Raw genomic sequence first — 19,342 nt, 5'->3', positions numbered from 1 at the left:
CTATTGGGGGATGGGGGGATGGGGGGGATTTCCCCCCTTCTGGTCTATGCATCCCTTCCTCTGCTGAATAACTTTTTTTTATCCCCGGTGGGGATAAAAACATCATGCAAACCAGCTCTGACGTCCAGATCTGAATCAAATGATTCGCGATACGCGATCCGATTGAAGCGCATCGAAACAGTGAATCATTTTGCGACGCAATGGTTTAACTGATTCTGAGTTTCAAAAAGCTCCGTTGTGTTCTTTGCTCGCTTTCTCTATGTAATTTGTTGTTTGAATAACCGTGGACATTAAATCATTACAATTAATAGGCCTAACGTAGGCTTACAATGTTTTTATTAAACTGAGATCACTCTAAATACAATTTCCGTCGTATTAAAAACATTTCATAAAATTTTTCAAAAGCATCCCCCCCTCTGTTTATTTCACAAATCGCACCCTGATTTGGAAATGACATAAAGCTTGTTATAAAAAATAATGTAAAGCATTTCTTAAATGTTTCATACTTGATTTAATAAAACAAAAAACAAAAAAAAGGGAAAGAGCTGTACATTGTCTTCACCCAACACTGTCAAAACTTTGTTGTTGGAGCACTGATATTTACAGTTAAGAACACTAATTGTACTGTAACTTCAAAAAACACCATGGTATTACCATGGTACTTGTCCAGAAAATGGGTTCACCATCATCCTTTGTTGGTATTTTTTTATTAGTGTTATCGGAGTTTGAGGGAGGGACATACAGTGTAAATCTCTCCCATACTGCAATAAAGAAACACAAGGTTCCAGAGTATTGAAATATAATTTATTGTGACTTCGGAGGACTTTAAGCTCAAGACGATGAGAGTCAGATGAGTATATCAGGGGCTGAATCAGATACTTTATCTGATACATGCTAATGCAGCTGTTTTTTTTTGATGCCTCGTTGAAGATTATATCAGAATGTACTTGTGTCTAAAGTAAAAACGTTGGCTGATACAAAGCGCCTGGTACAGCCAGACAACACAATCGTATATATCTGCAGCAGAAACTTTCACAGCTCATTGGTTGGCTTTATCAGCCGGAGGAGAGCAGGCCTGGGCTCCAATTCCAGTCCGTTTTAATTGACCTTCTAATTCTTGCTGACGGGGTTATTTATGAGTTTCTGTCTTAAAGGAATAGTCTTTCCAAATATAAAAATTCTCATTACAAACACTCTACGACTTTCTTTTTCCTGTGGAACACATTAGAAGACAATTTGCACTTTTATAGTTGTTTTTTTGTTGTTGTTGTTGTTGTTGTTGTTGTTGTTGTTGTTTTGTTCTTTTTGCAGCCTGATAGCCTCTTGCCATTCATTAGAATATAACAGATTAGATATTAGAAAAAAATAGATCTTGTTTTGTGTTCCAAAAGGTTGGGAACAACAAGGTGAGTAAATGATGATAGGATATTTATGTTTGGGTGAACTGTCCTTTAAATCAATCTCAGAGATAAATACACAAACAACAGCAGGATAGATATGCGCTAAAATATCCACTTAGACAGAAAATGGGAGAATGTGAGTGTGATTGTCTGGTGCATGAAGACATGAGGTGTCTGTGATCTTCCTATGGCCCTTCAGGTGTCAGCTGAGCGTCCGTCTTTGGGGGCCGCGAGAAGACGAGAGAGCTGAAGAGAGAGTGCATGGAAAGGGCACAAGCACATTAACGTCTCGTTTGGTACCGAGGGTGCCAGACTATAATGAATAAAGGAGGCAATATTAAAAAAAGAGAGAAAAAGAAGTGTGAGGATGCCACGCGCTTTGAGAGACACAAAGGGACGCGATAAACCCTGATAAAGTCAAAGGATGTTGGGAACAGAATACTAGTGCAGTGCTTACTTTATACTGCACTCTATAAACTGTGCACTGCCCACTTTTAAAAAAACAGTATGTGAAACAGTATGCAGCAATAAACATTTAAAAAAACTGCTGTCCAATTATTAATAGAAATTTTGTATAAAATGTCTTAACTCATGGCAGTTTGTTAAATAATTAATTAAAAACAAATCAAACATTATATTGCTTTTGATTCGTAAGGAAACAGAAGGTTGCGTGCATTGTCTAGTATACCACGCAGTGCGCTCTGGATGTAAACTGCACAGTGTTTTGCCACATGTACTGCAGAAGATCATTTGGTTTTCTAGGCATACTGTGAATATAATACACGCTGCATACTGCAAACTCATTTAAGTAGTACGTTAAACTATGTTCAGTATTGAATACTAGCAAACTGCTTGCTGCATTTACTGCAAAGTGCACACTGCTTATTATTTTAAACTAGCATGTGAAACTATAGTTATTTTTCAAGAAACTATTGATATGTTTCCAGCATGCTACTTGTTGGTCCACATGGTCTGTCTCATTATACTAAATATTTAAGGCCATGTTCTGCATTATGGGATACAATATTACACGCAGTGTGCTTTGGCTGAATACATTATGAAAAATATAATAAAGCAATAAGCCCCAAGAAGCCGTGGTTTACAGTGAATTTATATAAAAAAAAGAAAAAGAAAAAATAGTGGAATTGTGCGTTAATTTTTTTTTACAAATGTAGCATGTAATCCATTATTGTAGCACATATGTAAGTATTGAAAGTCATATATATAAAAAAAACTTGATTTAAATTTTTTTTTAAATATTATTTTACATTTTAGAAGATTTTATGTTCATATGTTTTCAAAAAACTTTAGCAAACGCCCCTTTTGTTCGTCTCGCTTCCCGCAACTCAAACATCACAAACACAGCTGTTACGGGTCTATAAATGTGAGAGCATGTCTCAACAGGTAAAAGTAGACATCTTTCAGTAAAGGATCCAACATATCAGGAATACTCTTGTGAATACTTGTGCTTCTCTATATATGTGTGGGCATGTTTCACGTCTTCAGTGAGAAGGATATATTTATGTAAAAATGACTTATTCTGACCTGTACCTATAGTCTTCAGTGAGAAGGATATATTTATGTAAAAATGACTTATTCTGACCTGTACTGCAGATAAAATGTTCCACTTATTCTGACCTGATTACCTAATCAAAAGTATCAAGTATGCATCTTTGTTTGGATGATTAAAATCTAATTTTAAATGGAAAGAGCAAGACAAAATGTTTGTTTATGTGACAAGTTTTTTATATTTTATTTAATTGGGATGTAAATTTTTCGATTTAAATTGCTTTTAAATTTTCGATTTAAATTTCACATATTTATTTTTAATTTTAGGTTATCTTTTCATAAATAACTTAATAGTCTTCAAATAATAAAAGGACATCTTTTCATAAATAACTTAATAGTTCGCTGCTCGTTCCATAAGCGAGTACCTGCTGTCATTAAAAACTTCTGGAGTCTGATGTTGCCGGTTGTTTTAGGGTTATGGTTTGAGTGATTTTGATTTATTATTACTATTGTTTATTTTTAATGTTTTGAAGGTTGTTTTGTGGTTGTAGTGTCAAAGACTGGCTGAAAAGTAAATTATCAGTTTTTCGTACAAAGATACATCAATCGAAAAGTCAGAATATTCTTTTTTTTGCACCAGGAGTGCTGTTACGAATCTTATACAAATGCGTCATTAAAATGAACTGTTTAAATCAAAAGCTACTCATGCTGCAAGTATGCTGCATCTGTTAAAGTTTGGATCGTGCCTTCATTAAATGCCGTGCCGATGCTTCTAATTTAAATGTTTCACTGAAGCGCGCGGGCTTTGGAAAGAGCACAGACAAAACTCTTAGTTTTTTTATTTTACTGTTTGCTTCGCGATGTGACCCCAAAAAGATTTTTGAGGATTTATTTGGATTTCCTATTCATTTATTTTATTTGGGTCTCTTTTTATTGTTTTAAATTTTCGATTTTTAAATTTCAAAGATATTTCCAAACTAATTTCCCAATCAAGTGAAATATGCAGCAATATACACTACTATTCAAAAGCTTGATGATAAATGTAATAAAAAGGACATCTTGTTCATAAATAACTTATATTCTAGTCTTTTCAACATTAATCTCATTAATAATAAAAAAAAAATAATAATGATGAAAATCGTATTGTGAAATCAATATTTCTGAAATTGTGTGACTGGAGTAATGATCAAAAAATTCATGAGTTGATTTTTCCTAATAAACTGTTAAACTGCACTCACAAGTTTTAAATGATAAAAATTCTAAAAAACTACAAACAATAAAATTAAATAGATTTATTTTGTCCTAATGTGTGAAAACTGAATGGCTCTAGTGGTTTGAGGTGGTTGATAGTGTCGCATAGAAAATTTGGCAATAAGCTTTAAAATTTTACATCATTTAGAAAAAAAAAATTCTTGAGTTCTCAAAATATCTAGGGGAACCAATTTTTAATTGTTTTATTGATTGATTTAACATTTTTAGATTGACAATGTACATACATTGACATAATAGCCTAGGTTTTTTAGACTTTAGCCATTTAGATAAGTTAGAAACTGAATCAGGACATCATGGTAGAAAATTGAGTATGATTTGCGTGGTTTGAAGGTTATAGTTTAAGTTAATGTGAAAGATTTTGGTAAAAAAGTATTATTATTGATTTGTTTTAATTAAATTATTGATATATTAATTTATTTATTGAACTTTTATTTTTATGCATGAAAACCCCTTTCGTCTTTGACTCATATATATTTATTTTTAGACTACTCTAATTATTTCCTATCAGACAGTAAAAAGACTTTCAACCAGTGTAACAAAAAAAGGCATAATTCTAATGTAACGGTGCGGTAAAGACCACAGCATTCTATAAGGGACTGCAGAAAAACACCCTGACAGGTCCCTATGTGTGTGTGTGTGTTTATGGAGCAAAAGGGCCCTGACATTAATGCCGGGATGGTGGGGGGAGTCGATACACTCTGTCAGTAACGCTCCCTCTCAGCAACGCTAGAAGTGTCAGCTTCCACCCAATCAATGGCTCTTACGGTAGCACTAACAGCGTCTAGACGACGGGGTCATTGACTGCTCTTCACAAGTGTGTGTGTGTGTGTGTGTGTGTCTCTGTACAGAGGTCTCCAGTGGAACAGACGAGGCATTACATCGACCGTGCGTGTGGGGGGAGATTGCTATCTCGTCCTCACATACCTCGACACACACACAATCTGCTGGCAGACTAAACATTTGACTTCAAAGGCCATGTGGTGAATTAAAGCATGTCTGTTCTGTCTGCACATCTGATGTATGAGGGCACTAGAGAAACGAAACCAAATTCTGAATGCGTGTCCTAAAAGGCCCAAGTTTAGATACAAAGATGGGTGGGCCTGACATTACAAACTCACATCTGACATTACTTTACAAAAGTTCACAAACACACATCGAATGCTCGGTTAGAGCATTATAAGAGCAATTTCAGTTCCTCAAATGCCTGTTGTACATACTTAACGTGCACTCTGCGTTAATGTGATGTTTACAAACCTCAGTACTCAAGGGAGCAATAGAGTTAACTTCAAATGTCTGTGTCATTAAACTACTTATTCAGGTAGCTAGCTATAAACAACAAGGTTAAACATTCTTATTACAGAAAGATCGTACAGCTTGACAGTCTACTAAGCATAAAACTGCATAGTATGTAAAAATGTTGAGTAAAAAAAAGAGCTGCTAGTAAATTTATTGTGAAGGAAAATATATATTTAAATTCTGCCAACTTGGATTTTCATTGGAAAAAGTTGTGGTGTTGAAATGCTGCTTAGAATTTGGTCAAAATGATGTTTTTTAGGCAGCATAATGTGAAAAAAAGAAAACATTAAAAATTCTGATAGTAGAGTCCAACCATTCCCTTCACTTCTTCAGCAGCCTTGATTCCTGAAGTATTTTCCCATTCGACTTTTAAAATCATCATTAAAGGGTTATAAGGCATGAACCAAACCAACTAAGAAATGAAAACGCCAAAAAAAAAAAAAAACTAATCCCATGGAGCACTGAAATTGATGGTTTCAATAAAATATTGAATCTGTTTTAGTTAGTGTTCTATTTTGACTGTCGTTGTTTTAAAAAGATTTATTTTATTTTTATATTTCTATGCTTTTTATTAAACTGCCTGCAGTTCCTTCACAATCTCCAGTTTGGGAAACCTTGATTGAATGTAATGTTTAATACACTTCATGTTGTTGTTAATGACAAAAAATAGAATATGTTTTCTTTTGTATATTTATATCAATATGGTACAAGATTAGCCTTTTTAAATCAGTGAGATAAATAAAATAGATCAAAAGTAATCTTTAAGTAATCAAAAACAGTCCAATTATATTTCCAAAAATGTGTAATGTAATGGATTACATTACTAACTACAATATTTTTTGTGTAATTTGGAATCAGTAACGGATGAAAATTTGTAAGAAATCCACCCAGCACTAATCATAATCCATCCATCCAGATAGACCTCTCTGATCATTTCATTTGTGTACAAGAAGAAAAAGAAGGACAGCATACAATTTCTTTTAGAAGTACACAATACAAAGCAGATTGCTTTTTTATTTATTTTGCCATAAAAGCCTCGTCGGCTTAAACATGGTGAGTTCTGACATTTAAAACTCTCATGTTCTTTTAGCTGAAGTGTTTTCAGGATTGGCCTGTTCTGTCTCTCCGTTCCTGAATGCATCTGATTGTATTCGTAATGTTCCGGAGCACGAAGCCTCTTTCTAAAGGCGCCCTGTGTTAACAGATGACGAGAGACACAAGCCACAGCTGTACGTGCAGTACAATCTAAAGAATGAGGGCTTGTATGGTGCTGTTCTGTTCTGTTCCGTTCGTACACACACACACATCTCAACTGAAACCATGCCAACTGCAGGCAGAGTCTGCCACAGCACCAGCGAACATTTATAGCACACTTTTCACACAGGAAAGGTGCGGTGTGTGTGTATGCAGGAGACAGGCACAGGGAACATAAATGTGTGTTAGCATTTACGCATTGCTATTTTAAGATTCTGCAACAATTTTCACCCAAACACCTCTAAAAAGTCGTCTAGCACATTGTTTAGAGGTCACCCGTCTCACTCAAATCAGGCAAAGGAAGAAGGAAGTGCCTCATTTGCCGCACTTGTAAGATCAGCGTGGATCTGCCTAGCAGCCTTATCTGCCTAGCAGCCATACTAACTAACGCCACCACACTGGCTCAATATATACGACTCTGTCCTCTGGGAAGGCGCACCAGAGGGGTATGGCCTGGGTCGGAGGCTTTGCCCCGGGAGAGGATTAAGGAACCACTATGGAGGCCTAAAGCATCTCCATCTGGACGTTCTATCAGAAATCATGTCCCGCAGGCGCTTACTTGGGGCATGTCCATGAAATATGTTCCGCAAGAGCTAGCCAGAGCTTGGCAGCAATGGCAGAAAACAGACAACGCTACGAAAACACAAAGGCTTAATTTGTAGTAGGAGACACAAAGATGGTCTGTAAGGACAGCTAGTAAGAAACACTGAAAGCATGTAGCCTAGCTATGCTGTGCTTTAAAATACAATGTTATGGGTGAATCATAAACAAACTGAGATTTTAAAGTAAAAAGACCATAAAATCAAATTTTATTTTCTTGCAAATAAAGCGTTTTTTTCCCTAAATCTGTGTTTTCAGTTTTAATTTCCAAATTTTTAAAATCTGTTTTAATGGTTTAATTATATATTAATAATCAAAAGAATTTATAATCAACTGAATTCATACAACTTTAAAAAGTTAATAATTTATTAAAATGTTAACAACAATAGGGCCCTTTGTTCCTGTGTTTTATGATTTAATATAAATTCAATATCAAATGAATGCATAGCATACTAAAAATATTTTTTAATAATTAAAAATGTAACCAAAAGTTACAAATTCCTTTTATCAGGTTTATTGTTAAATTTTGAAAAGAATGGTGAAATTCCTTAATAAATAAAGTTTTAATGAAATTGTATTATTATTATTACTACTACTACTAATACTCCGAGAAGTACATTCTACTGTACAAGAGAAATATATTTCTGTCACAATTTGAAGTTAAACTGAACTTTTTTTTTGACAGGTTGTATTGTAATGACTTTGTACACACATCTGAGTTTCTGTGTGTATCTGACAATAGTTTTCTCTCAGAGCAGGTCTGGTGATGAAGTTTGTGTGGAGTTTCCTAATATAGTATAGATATAAAAAAAACAAGCAACTGACAAAATGTAGTGTCAGAATTATGGCTGGTTAGTACAAAAACTCTGATTAACATTGAAAAGATACTTTATTGCATGTCACTGCATTGCTTCTAGTCAGGGCAGGGATTCTCAACTCTCAAGGTCCACTTTCCTGTGGTATAGCCACAACCTTGATCAAACTCTCCTGCCAGTAACTTTCTAGTGATACTGAAGACCTTGATTAGCTTGTTCAGGAGTGTTTGATTAGGGTTGGAGCTGAACCTCGAGAGCCAGAGTTGAGACATTAGGACATAGATGCATTATAAGATTCATCACAAAGCAAAAGAATCAGATCAAAGACGATTTTGCACTACAACAAAAGAAATATTTTATGATCCCTGAAAGTTTACTTACAGACAGCAAAACTGTACAGTGTGAATTAGTGCTGGTATCATTACAACCGTAAAATAAAATGTAACTGGTTGGTTGATCAGAGGGTAGAAATCCAGTCTCTCTTACGGCTGGGCGATCTGTCTGATTTTATCGATAATTCAAAAATAATGTTTTGCCATGAATTTCTTTTCTTTCTTTTTTTTTATCGAGGAATCACTATTTTTAATAAAAAAATATACAATTTTTGCCTTCATATTTCATGCATCTTTTCTGCAAAGATATTTAACAAGTTTGACAAAATGTACAGTTTAAGTTTGTTTTACATTTACATGTTTGTTTGACAAAATGTACAGTTTTTGTTTGTTTTAATTTTGAGTGTTTATGTTTTTTAGATATTTTTTTGTGTTTTTTTGACCAACACTGTACATGACCTGAGAACAGTTAGCCTAGCTATTTAGGTTTGTATGTTAATATCTCACTAAATGTAATGTTAGCTAGTTTTAGCCAGAGATAACTTGCTGAATCACAAGATGACATTAACATTCTGCTTGAGCAGATGAAAATTTTAACTTAATGAGAGTATGACGACCAGAAAATAGTTTTCTTCTTTTTTTGGATTTGGGGTGAATGCTTAGGGACATTTTGCTCTGTCTTGCTTGGGTTTAGGAAATGGAATAAAATAAATTCCATTGTCTATCCTCTCAGCATACCTGGAATTAGTGTTATAAGTACTCCAGGCACATCGTTTTGCCATTTTTGTAGCATAAACACAAACCAAATCAAACTGATGAGAGCTTCGGATCATCTAATGTTTCTCTATGACGCTGAAACCTAAAGATGTCAGAGTTGATCCTCAACTGTCATTGGCTCATCTGCGTTTGAGGGGAGGGGCTTGCCGATAGGTCAATTGGAATAGAACTTTAAGCAGATGGTTCTACAAGTTTTTAATAAAGAGAATGTAACTTGTATCATGTTGTAGTTATTTCTTTCATTATTTACTCATCGTCATGTCATTCAAACCTGTATGCTGAGCACAAAAGAAAAAATTCGAAAGAATGTTGGTAACTAAACAGTTGGTTTCCAAAGTATCTTTTCCATACTATGAAACCACCGTCAACTGTTTAGTTACCAAAATTTTTCAAAATATCTTCTTTTGTGCTCAACAGAAGAAAGAAACTCATACAGGTTTGGAACAACTTGAGGCTGAGTAAATGACAAAATTTTCAATTTTGGGTAAGATATCTCTTTAAGTTGACTAGTTAAATGTTTTTAAAAACCTTAAATCGGTCAAACAAAAAATAGAGAGAGAGATTTTACTGCCTTAATAATTGCCTTAATAGTGTGTCATGCACTCTACTGGGAGACCTTCCCCTTCAGGCCAACAGAGTTTGGCCAAACACAAGCCATGGCGAGAGTGCTGCCCCGAGAGCAGTTTGACCGCGCGGTCAGAGACGGACGTCATGCATTCCCCGCCTGTGTCAGGAAGCTTTCCTGCTATGCTGTAGGAATGCAGGCTTCTCTTGGCTCTCTCTCCCCGGGCCAGGAAGAGAAGAGGGGGAGGGAGACAGCGAGAGAGAGAGATGTGGGCAGGCTACAGGCGAGGAGCAGTCTGCCTCGCCACTTATGGGCATGTTAGGTGGCAGCGGCACAAATGACCATACATGAGTCTGAAGCTGGTGGAAGGAGCCGATCATGATGACCTGGCATCTGTTGCCAGGTTTTGCCATCAAGCAATCAAAGCCCAGGTACAAGCCTCATCTCATTCCTGATCTGTAATCAGGGTCAGTGACCCCAATCTTTGCCATAGCACCAACATTCACAACTGATCACGGATCAGCTGATGAACGCTGCGCCGCCACAGCTGGCTGAGTGATGTCTGCATGGATCAGCAAAGTCATCTAGACTCATCACACCACGGCTATCAAATAACAGGCCTAGTCTGGCTCACTCGCTTACCAGATGCACAGGGTTTGGAGTGTTTGGACTCAGTGTTTGTGTGAGTGATTGAAAAGGTTTCTGTGACCAGTGGTGTAATGTGGCAAAGTAATAATACTTCGTTACAGTTCTTAAGTATTTTTGGGGAGAGTGAGGCAAGAGGTGACGATCTAAATGCAGCACAATTTATTAACAAAAATAATAAATGAATCCAAATGAGGCAAAAACATGGCAGAGAAATCCAGACAAAGCAAACAAACACACAAGTTTACATTAAGTAAAACAATGACCGGCAAACAAAGACTGAAACACAGGGGTATTAATGCACAGGGTAACAAGATTAACAAGGGGAGGAGCTAATAAATTGCCATTGAAACTGATAAGGGAACAAAGCAGACAGCAAAGGGAGCAGAGGGAAAACAGGATGGTGAAAACAAGATGTTGAAAACAAGACAGGACTGTAACATTATTTAAATAAGTTTTTAAACATGTGTACATTTCCCCGAAGCATATTCATTACTTACTACAAAATAAATTCAGAAGAACAGTGACGAATCAGTGGTCTGGCACTTGCAAGTTGCAAGACTCCTGAAAATCTCCTTTGTGCATGTGCAAACAAGTTCTCGCATAATGGAAGATTTAATTTTCCACCCAAGTCAGGGCTGGGGTGTGCGATATACAGTATATCGTCTGATATAATATGCTAAGTGTTGTTTTAACGATGTGTGATCTGACATTATGGTGTATATCACAAAAACACACCCTAATTGTGATTTAGCCTAATGAAACACATTTAGAATCATCAGAATTCAAAGCTAAATTGTAGGTGGCAAAAAGGCCTCTGTATAGCCCCTTTCACACTGAGATTCCAGAAAATACACGGGTAAGGTGTCCCGGCAATTGTTCCCGGGTCGCTAGATTTTGCCCCTTTCACACTGCCAGTGATTTCCCGGAATATGTGCGTGCGTTCACACACAACGTGATGACACACGTGATATCAGGATGTGTCGTGTAATGTTCGAGTCGAAAATGCTAGGCACGTTAACTTTCACTGAAGCTGGCGAACGATCTCAGCTTCAGTGCAGTTAGTGAGGAGCTGACTGATCTCTGCTTCATTACAGTTTGCACATATTTTCATCCAATGTTCATCTGCCTTCAAAACACCTGGTAAAAGAGTCTCACGATAACGTGCGTCATCACTACGACACACCCTTTACGGCACTGGTTCTGGCTTTTGTTCACACAGCGCTCGTTCCGGGACTGAACCCGGCAATGTTACTAGGTCCCCAACCTGGGATTGATCCCGGAGTCGATCCCGGAATCGTGTTTGCGTTCACAATCAATCAAATTTTCCGTCAGTTTTCCGGGACCAGCGTGCAGTGTGAAAGGGGCTTTTATATTTTATTATATTTTTATATATTATATATATTTATATATTTTATTTAATATTATATTTTATATTTATATTATTTAATATAGTTAATCTATGTCACACTAAAAGTGCCATTTTTTTTCCCCAGATATCAGCATGATAACAAATGTAATATTGATTTTATACAAGTTTAATAAAGTTAGCATTAAGTGACTTTTGAATTTTAGACACAATATTGTCTGTTTTTGCTCAATTTTGCAAAAGAAAATAGTCCAAAAAAAAAAAAAGATCACAGCACTGTTTTGACTCACTTTCAATACTTTCAATACTTAACAACATTAAATATTTTAAAAAATATATATACTTTTCATTAAATACTTTTTATATTTCAGTTAATTTAATATCACATTTTTTAATCTTTTAATATTGTAATGTTTTAATTCAATTTTACCTGGTTGATTTTATTTTTAGATGTCTGTACTTTTACTTAAGTGTGGTTTCAGGTACTTCATCCACCACTGTCTGTAACTAAATGTAACTAACTAAAGTGAGCTGAATAAGGTCAGGTTATGTAAGGTTAGGTTCATGAGTAAAATAAGGTCTGTGGTAAACATAACTCATAAATATCTGACATTTTGTTGGACAGCGTTAACCGCACACACTAACAACCCAAACATATGTAGTCACTTGTTACAAACATACGTTTTACAAGCATACACCTACAAAATTTGTAATTCATGTTGTAGAGCAAGACGTCAAAGTATTGTCAAGTTATATTTACCACAGGCCATTTACTCATAAATTGAAAACCCCCATTATAAAATCCCATATAAAATCTTGAGTGAACCATGGGTTTGAACAATTAAAAAAATGTGCAGAATGAATCCAAGAATGCACAATAGTTCAATAAGGTAACTATTGACAGATTTTTGAAAAACATTATAGGCAACCTAGTCAACACAAAAAACTGAGATCAGTGGATTATATATAATATCAGAAACATTGCTTCCAGCTGACAGTAATTGTCTTGAAATGTATTGTTGATTGCAGTGGATTTGTGACTAAAGCTCTACTTTGATGGCTGTGGCGCAGCTTTAAAGTGGATGAATTTAAAGACAGAACTTCTAAGAGAGAGACAGTCTAATAGCTCAGCATGCTAAAATCTCAGAAAGGTTAGCGTCAGTCTCCCAAATCGTCTCCTTTAAAGCACTGCTGGAAAAGTATAAAATAATCTAGACAATTCAGCCTTAAATTAATCTACTAGTTGGTTGGTCAACAACTAGTCAACCATCCTCACATCCCTAGGAAAGCTACATATTTGAAACGCACTAAGCTAGTCAGTCTTAAGGTCTATTCACACCAAGACAAATATTTGGTGTGAAAATCAGGTGCAATGAACATTTTTATTTTTAATATGCAGCCAATGCAACCCATTTTTTACTGAGAGATGGTAAATTTCTTTCCTATCACATTGCGAAGAAATCTGGCCAACCAATAAGATTCACACTTTTGGCCACATGGCCAGAGCTGCTGCTGTTAAATAAAACTATGACTATGACTTGATACTTGCACTAAAAATAAATCCTTATCAAATTATAATGAATCATCGACTTACTATAGTCAACCTCACCAGTCAACAATTTGGTTATTGAATGACTAGCTGACAATTTTGACCTATCCCTAATAAGAGATGTTGGATTACAAATTGTAGTATGTTGAAAATGGTTTCAAATGTCCCTGAATGGTGGCCATTTTCAAACTGTCCAACCTTTTTTGGCTAATTTTAACCAAATCCACATGAGCAATGAAAAAGGAAATGTTTTATTTAATATTTTTCCTAGAATGCAAGACTGAAGCTGCTATAGCAGTTTTTAAACCTAAAAGTTACTATGTATTTTAAGGTAATGTATTTGGCTAGATGCTAAATAGATGTTAAAAAGCTTGCAAAGGCATTAAGATGCAATTTTATGATATGCTATACTTAGTATTAGAATGAATATTGGGACACAGTCAATGTTTCTAGGTCCTCTTCACTGGGGAACTGAGAAAAGTGGCAACGGGATGTGTACGAATTGAATAATTCTGGTTTAAGAGCCATTCAACTGGAAGGCATTGGAGACACGGCTGTGGACAGACTGCACTTCAATAGCCGCAAGAGAGAGCAGGATTTAATCTCCATGAATAAATATGTAGGCAAGCAATGGATGGATATGCATCAACACTCTCAACATCTAATATTTTATTCTGATCTTTCTCTCGCTCTGTATTTTGGATGTGTGATTGACATCGGGCCATTTTTGTTTTGTTTACTGGCTCCTAAAGTAAATTCTGTGATAAACAGATCATGGGATGTCATTATAACCACTGTAAACTGTGCTGCTGGTGCAGTTCTGTCCAGTTAAAGTCCTGAATTATTTTCCTCAAAATATTAAGGTTAAAGACAAAAGAGTTTGGCATTATTTCCAGTGTACTGCATCCTCACAGGCTTGATTCAGGCCTTGAATAAAGACTTCGAAATCAAGCGCTGTCCCTAACGCTCCCTCTTCCTGCCCAATGAATTATTCCTGCAGGAAACTAATCCATCAATACGCCTTCAAAGCAAAAAGATGCGTTGAACCAGGACTCTGATCAATATTTATGGAGCATACATGAATAAAACTGAGCTTCTTCAAAGGCAGCTAAGAGAAACCTGCAGAAAGACAGAAAGGCCCTTTCTCTCTTCCTCGCCGTGGATGCTAAAACCCGGCGAATTTGGAGTAGCCTTAGCCTGAGCTAGAACAGAGAGAGACACCCTGGGTGGACTGGGAAGGGTGCCTGAAATGGCTAAAAATAAAGATCGAGAAGAAAGGAGATGGAAAACAGCAGCCTGTTAGTCCCTAATCAGTCTCCCAACCTTAGGAACAAGTACATAGATGGCTTGTTGCTAACAGGCCTGTTCCCTAACGCTCCAGCACCACAGGAGTGAAGATTTATGTACGGCATGTTTTATGATGTAGTGATTGTTGATGGAAAGCATGCGAATGAGTCACAATAAGCCCTGTTTGCTGGCTCTGCTCGATACATTACACCCCTCGAAATCAAAAGTGAAGCTTTGTAGCTTTTAGTACAAGTCTGTTAGCTTTGAAGACGTCTATTCTATACGCTAGTGCACTCCAAATTGTATGCAGGCATTAAGCATATGTGCATACTTAAAATTTACAGTCTTTCTCTTCTAGAATATTAAACAAATCATCATCATCTTCTATTCAGGGACATACAAAAAATTCTCCAGTGAGATGCTCTCTTATAAAAATGCCCTCTTAATACTTATTCCCTGTGACTAGAAATAGCAAATAATGGGTTGTTCAAAGTGAAACACTATTTACTGAATAATATGCAGCATTCACTGCAAACTGAATTCTGTTTATTTTTTATTTTTTAAATAGCAGGTGAAACAGTAGACATACATTTTTATGTTTCAAACAGAAGTACGTCACATATAGTTAGTATCTTGAAAATAAAAAAGCTTATTCTGCCGTTTTACATCACAGGCAATGTAGGCGATTTGGTTTTAAAAAATCTTTTTGTTACGCTGGTTGAAAGTCTCTTCACATCTCGATAGCAATCACTAAGTGAAGTACTCTAAATGTATTTATATGGTCTGTTAAGGTGTAGGAGCATAAAATGTTCATCCATTCATATGGTAGGTATTTGCAATGTGCCTCCGCGCACACTGTTCACTCATATCCATCATCAGTGCGTTCCAAGGTGTTTTTATTGTAATATTCTGCGCTTTGTACTGTAATGTTTTCTCACCGGTGAATGAGACATGAGCTAATCTGACAGCACTGCATTCAGTCCTCCAGCAGCGCCGGCTCTCATGGTGTCACTGGTTAGCCTCTGCTCTGTCTGAGCGCGGTCATGTGTTCTGGAGGAGGCGTGGCTTCAGAGAGTGATTTGCAGGGAGGGTGGAATCTTATGCTTTCAAAGCTAGCTTGCTGTTGCTATCCACTCTGAAATCGCCTACCTTACAATTAATTACAGTACAAATTTTGTAACTTCTGGCTGTCCAATAAACTGATGAGTCAAAACAAAATTTTTAAATAATTACTTATTCATGCTAAAAACAGAAAAACAAGTCAAACACATTGCATTTGCCAGACACTGGCAGTGGTGAAAAAAAATAAAAAGAATAAGCCCTTCAAGATGCTCCACCACATTTTCCTGTTTCAAAATTAAAGACATGTGTAGAAAGAAAATAGCATTTCATAGCATCTTCAACAAGCAATTAAAAAGAAAATCCTGCTACAAGTAAACCAGCAGCCGTATTATATCTGTATCAGTACATACACTATGCATGAATGAACTCCATTAATATACTGAAGGAGTGAGTCATGCTATCAACATATCTGTGGCAGGATTCAAAAGATTACTGTAACACTTGCTCCAAGTTGGACTGCATTTTTTATCAACTGTTCAATGGCTGTTTCATTTTTTTTCAGTGTTCAATGGCTCTTTGGATGTAACAATATAAAGTCAAAATACTGCGATGTAAAAACAAAATAATGCAAAAGCGAACACCAAAAACTGCAGCACCCAGCATAAACAGCAGACCCGACTTCAGACAGGTCAACAAAAAACAAACCTTCAGGGAGGACGACTTTATTTTCATATCCTCTCAGCACTATCGTTCTAATAAGAGTCGTATCTGTGCAGAAGTGTAGCGTTAGTTGCAGGGTCTGATCAGGCTTTGCTCATGCACAGGCTCAGAGGGAATCTGTGGAATTTTTTTCAGAATTATTCACCAATTTCGAGTGAAAATCTGGCACGTTCAAACTAGACGTTTAGCATGCAAAAATCTGATGCACACTAAAATGAACGGGAGTGGTGCTTTTTTAAACGTGTGTGTGTGTGTGTGTGTGTGTGTGTGTGTGTGTGTGTGTGTGTGTGTGTGTGTGTGTGTGTGTACTAATATATACTAACTAATATTAAGAATATAAACTGTACAAAATATACAGTCTACACCACTTTTCTGCAACAATGTCATCCTGCATTTTTAAAGTTTGCATTCTTTTAATTTAGCTAAGAGGTCACATTGTGATGTATCGTCCTTATATTGATCACACATTTTCACACAACAAGAATTTATAGATCAGACTTCACCAAACTTTAAAGCTGTGAAATGCGTGACTTCTTGTTTTCGGTCTCGTGCATTTGCATGCATATAAATGGAAGTGTGAGCACTTTATATAGAAGGAAATTAACCCCATACAGCCTTATTTGATACACAAATTTCTAAAGACTCTAAATTATCAACATGAACAAAACCTTGCTGGACAAACTGTTGTTCATAATCATGCCTTCTGTCATCTGATTGATAGTTTATATTGTTAGTAATATTTCAAGATGAACTCTTACTGAACTATTTTGGTTTATTTGATAATCCATTTACAATTATATGGAAAAAAAATCATGCTAAAATGTGATTATCAAATACGATCAGGGTTTGGATAAATGTTTATTTGTTCATCTCTCAATCATCATTGTATTGCATTGCATTATATGTTTTGCCCCTCAAATAAAAACTACAGAGCTTCGATCATAAAACTAAGCATTTAAATATCATTTTACCAGGACATGCATTACTAGGGAGATCTAAAGAGACAACTGTTACTTTTAATGTAATTAGTCTGCTGTACTACTATAAAAGCTCTCATTGATTTACATAAGCTATCAAAATTTCATTACACTTTTGGAATAAAACTTTCTGAATAAAACGGAAATTATTTTTCCTTCACGAGTATAAGCTCTATATTCTCGTGTATCATACCATAAATGCCTGATTTATCAAATATAATACTCAACAAACACTCATGCATATAACTAAAGGTTCAAAAGAAAATTTCCATTTAAAAAAAATTCTAAAAGTTTTTTTTCTGACAATTACTTCATGTGGCTTTATAGAGTTCAAAAAGTTGAAATGTTTTAAACTGACTATAATAGCTGAGGGCATTATCCAATTAGCCAAAATATTCAATAAAGACGTAAGGAGCCAGAGATTCGTAGAATTTTATGAATGGCAGGCGCTCCATTTCTGTGGAAATCGTCTGCAGGCACAGACAGCATGATCAGAGTTATACTCAACATGACTAAACAAGACTGAGTTTCCATGATGTACTTCTTGCAGGGTGTTTAACAGAAGTGGAATCAAATGGACATTGAGTGATGGTTGGGGGGGTGGGGGTGGGTCACTTAATTGGCAGCTGAAAGGGAAATCACAAGCTCTGTTTCAAAACCTAGTCAGCTGTCTTGAGGCATACGTAAGCAGCATCTGAAATGGAACGTCCGTTTTTGGAACAGCCTTTGTATCAGCAGTGTGCCTATGATGCCTACTTAGGCAGCTAACTAAGTCCACAGGTTCCTTAGGTCCATTGATTTTTAATGATAAACCTTTACAGACAGACTTGTTGCGAGCTAGGAGATTGTTAATCAATGGTATATGGTTTTGCTGAGGCTAAACAATTGTGTTTAACAGTGGAGTTTGTGGTGAAAAACTACATTACCCATGATGCTGTACAGAAAATTCCACCAATCGGAGAGCTGGGGCAAGCAAATAACGCCAAAACTGCGTAATTTTGCCTACAAGATACCTAAACATTTGTATGCATATAGTTTACAGTAAACTCAAAATATACCGTTTCTGTATATAATCTAAGACATAATCGACTTTAAAGTAATAGTTTTATATTCTACCATTGTTTTTAATTCAATTATGTCATTTGCAAATGTTTGTGGGATTGTAGTTCTTTCCCTCATTAAAGCCGTTGAGTGCAAGGTCTTGTCTCTTTATCTTTTTGTCCATTTTTTCATTTAATGTATTGCTTCAAATAAAAGTTTGCAATGTTGTGATTCACCTCGTAGCTGGTTGGTTTTGCTCATGGCTTATAACGCTTTAACAAAGGCTTTTTAAATATCCCTATGAGAAAAATGAATGGGAAAAAAAAATACATCCGGAACCAAAGGCGCTGAAAAAGTGGGTGGGCACTAATGCACTCTATGGTGCTAGTCTGTGTGCGTCACTAGGAACAAATGAGGGAATCTGGGGCCCGGAGCTCTGCATAATGCCACTTTATGTTACTTCAGCCTTCAAAATGACCCCAGGAAAGAGACAGAGGAAGTTTTTCTAAGAATTACTGTCGAGCCACATTTAAGGTACCAGGCTGATTTATGCATCTGTGTGAGACTCGGTGTGAGAATCACAGTCTCTGATTCACCTCTCTCTCAGACATGATGAGTTATGAGTCTTTTGAGGTTGTTATGTACGCCTATAAGGGAACAACAGTGTAAGAGCTCCATTACATGCCAAAGAGACACAGCCCTGCGATATCATCTTGAAAGCAAAGTTTCATGTTTTATCTTATTTTGTGTGTGCATGTCAGTATTTTTTGTTGCATAACATTCATAACACTGCATTTAAGTGCATAAACATCAGAGCCATATTGCCTCTCTCACAACAAAACTACAAAAATAATGCACAGACAGCATCCTGG

The 19,342-nt window shown here is 36.1% G+C and overlaps 1 protein-coding gene across 1 annotated transcript in view; it reads right to left on the bottom strand.

Annotated features, from left to right (window-relative positions):
* Positions 1 to 19,342, bottom strand: part of LOC122148724 (low-density lipoprotein receptor class A domain-containing protein 4-like) — a 78,727-nt gene that overhangs the window by 58,803 nt on the left and 582 nt on the right. The gene's annotated exons all lie outside the window — the stretch shown is intronic.

Source organism: Cyprinus carpio, chromosome A19 (genome assembly GCF_018340385.1).
Source record: "Cyprinus carpio isolate SPL01 chromosome A19, ASM1834038v1, whole genome shotgun sequence".
Taxonomy (NCBI): Eukaryota; Metazoa; Chordata; class Actinopteri; order Cypriniformes; family Cyprinidae; genus Cyprinus; species Cyprinus carpio.
Note: the sequence above shows the minus strand (reverse complement) of the source record. Positions and strands in the feature narration are given on the sequence as shown.